Genomic DNA, 3012 nt, shown 5'->3' with positions numbered 1-3012 from the left:
AATAATTGTAATTGAGTAGGGTCAAGCAGTGGTCTTCTTTCAAACTGAAGTCAATAATCAATATAAATGTACCACATATTGAATGATAATTTGGGTATTATTTCGTTGTCCCCCCACTTTGTTCAGATTGATCAGAATGAAATGAGAGTCGAAAGTATTATTTTACAGACTTCTTTATTATGAACTGTGGGGTTTCAAGTACGTATCCTGTACAATTCGTCTGGAATTAATAAAAAATAAAAAAAAATAAAAAGGAATGACAAGAATGATCAAAATTATGCTCCAAAAGTATTAATATAAACATCAAATGATAATGATTTTACTGTCGTTTAACTCACCTTCTACGTAATATTTTCTCTATTTCACAACGGATTGTACGAACTGTCGTATGGCAAGTTTACTCCTATAATAAACTTTGTCTGGAGAATAGAAACTTTAGAAGGTGTTTGAAACTTAGCTTACGCTGGTGAAAGTAGCTTAGTCTCAGCGTTTGTATTAGTTTTAGTGTTTTATTGTTTCGAAAAACAATTGTTATTCTCGCATTTAAACATTTTTAGCAGGCTTTAATAATTTGTTTTCTAGAAACGTATTTTTTTTCCAAAATAGTTCTTCTCTAGAAACTTGAAAACTAAATTAAGAGTTTAAGAATAAATAATGCAATTAAATCGTTTTTATAAATATATTTGTACATATATGCAAGATAGTGCGTCTTTTAAAACTAATAGTAACTAGTAGTAAAACTTTACAAAGTGTACCAATTTTTTATCTTTATGAAAAGAACCAATGTTTACAATATTCACAAAGTGTATATAAATTAAAGCATATATTATAATATTTCTACAAGTATTCTTTAGCTTATCTCCTCCTTTAGAACAAAAAACGTATTAATTCAAGCCATTAAACTGTTTTTAGACACTAAATTAATAAAAATAAAACCATTTCTTAACATTATCTCACTCCTAAAGTGATAAACATTTTCATATGATGTTAAACTAAATTATCACTTAAAATTAATTACACATAGTTTTTGTTTTACGATTATATATCAAGTTAATTTTAATCTTGTCAAATACTCTTTTTAATTAAGTATTTCTGACGTAAAAGTACAAATACATAAACTCCAGGTGAATCTCTGCGTTTGCTCACTCCGAGAAAACCAAATAGACTTAAGCACTTCTTGCAAACTCTGAAAAGGGAAATTAAGTTTAAACGTCTCAAGTAGACTCCAAGCTTTAAGTAAATATGAGAGATTCAGCATTTCGATTTAAACTATACGTGTGTGTAAAAAATAAAATCACTGCCCTAAAGGATTAATAGTTCAAGTGGATTTAGTTTCTTCATAGAAAAAATATGTACTGTACAATGAAATTCGCAAATAGGTGCCAAAAAACTTTAATTATTTGAGACCATTTATCTTTTTTTTATAAAAGTAGAAATAAAGATTTCCTGGTATAACTCAATAAAATGTTAATAGGGGATATTGATGAAAATGTTTAAATGGGGTATCTCGGATTTATGAAAACCAAAAACCATCGCAATTTTGTACTGGGTTGAGATAGGGATATCACGTTTTCGCGGAAATTCTTTTTAAATAATTACTTTTAAAATGAGGTGTCACTTAATGGATGTGATCACAACGCAGTTGACTCTGATGTTAATCGTCCCATGCCCATTCTTAATTATTTAGTGAATATGGATAAATCTTTTGACAAAGTCGTCGAGAAATCTCAGGCAAAACGCTATACTGATGTAAGGGAAATGTTAATTAAATTTAAATTATTTTAATTCACAGAATATATAATGTACATATAATATCATGATCAATGGCTAACTAGTTTGACTGTTATTACACTTCACCTTGTTGGCAGAACTGGAGAACAGCTGTTAATTAACTAAAGTCATTTTTGTAATGAGCTGTTTCTTCAAATCTTTCTTAGTTGGCTGATTCCCTTAAAAATTGTACAAACTCGTGAAAATGTAAGTAGAAAACATTTTAAATATAAGAAAATTGATTTATGTGGTATTGTATTGTTAATAATCTTGTTTACCATGTTTTTACCTATGATTATATATATTCTTTTGATTGTCTGTCAGTTAATAACTTTGTAAATGTCAAATATTAAATACTCAACTTTCATGTTACATTTGGATGAGAAAGCACATGTTCTGAGAATATTTTATAAATTGTAAAATCATTTAAATTAATTCTGTTTGCCTCAATTATGTGAAACTAGTATTACTTTAGTTTACCTGTTATTATTTCTTTTGAAATTGTTACAGACGAGTTCAAGCATTAGGCCTACTGTACTTGAAACAGTCATAGTCCGTAGGAACTGGGAATCACAGCCTATTTAAGCCAGTCAAACCGTAGGAATTTTACCAAGTAAGACTGTTGCCATTTAATTACTGATATAGTAATATTAGATATCATTTATAAGGAAGATTATAAAGGATTTTCATTATTTTGAAGAATAAAAGTATAATTTGTTATAACCATGCATTGGAGTAATTTGTGCAGCATCCTACCATCTGAGGGGAAACACCAAATGATAGGTTATCTCAGCAAACACCATCTTAGCTGTTAGCTTGGTGTTGAAGAATAATAATTCTAAATTAAATCTTGCCTACCTACTCTCCGGTGATTGGCCTATACAGGGGTACTGGGTAGCGTATAACGCCCATGTACCAACCCTGCGTATTCGCTTGACTGTCTTCCAAAGGGGCAAGAATAACACTTGTCCACCTCATTTGCCAGAAGCCGCTAACAAAAATCAACCAGTCAAGTCTCCCGATGACTCTAAAGCACGTACCTCAAGGACTGGAGAAATCTACAATACCACAACAATGGACACAGCAGGGACATCTAGGGTTGCATGGACAACCAGAGACTCAATCACCTGCCTTGGTGGTTTGCAAACTTGTGGTCAGACCTAAAGAATCCTAATCAAACTGATACCTTTCATTTTGACGTGAATACGGGAAAGTTGACGGGTTGGCTGAGAGAAAAATACC

General features: G+C 30.9%; 1 long non-coding RNA gene across 1 annotated transcript; it reads left to right on the top strand.

Annotated features, from left to right (window-relative positions):
* Window positions 1–1795: 1795 nt before the first annotated feature.
* Window positions 1796–2498, top strand: LOC128983905 (uncharacterized). The gene is made up of 2 exons (XR_008489967.1): window positions 1796–1977; window positions 2281–2498. It is a non-coding gene; the product is annotated as an uncharacterized LOC128983905 (long non-coding RNA).
* Window positions 2499–3012: the final 514 nt, after the last annotated feature.

This window comes from Macrosteles quadrilineatus, unplaced genomic scaffold (assembly GCF_028750875.1).
Source record: "Macrosteles quadrilineatus isolate MER2022 unplaced genomic scaffold, UCM_ALF_1.0 Scaffold_2__2_contigs__length_208266976, whole genome shotgun sequence".
NCBI classification, from domain to species: Eukaryota; Metazoa; Arthropoda; class Insecta; order Hemiptera; family Cicadellidae; genus Macrosteles; species Macrosteles quadrilineatus.
The sequence above is the reverse complement of the archived record's forward strand: the minus strand, read 5'-3'. Positions and strand labels throughout refer to the sequence as shown.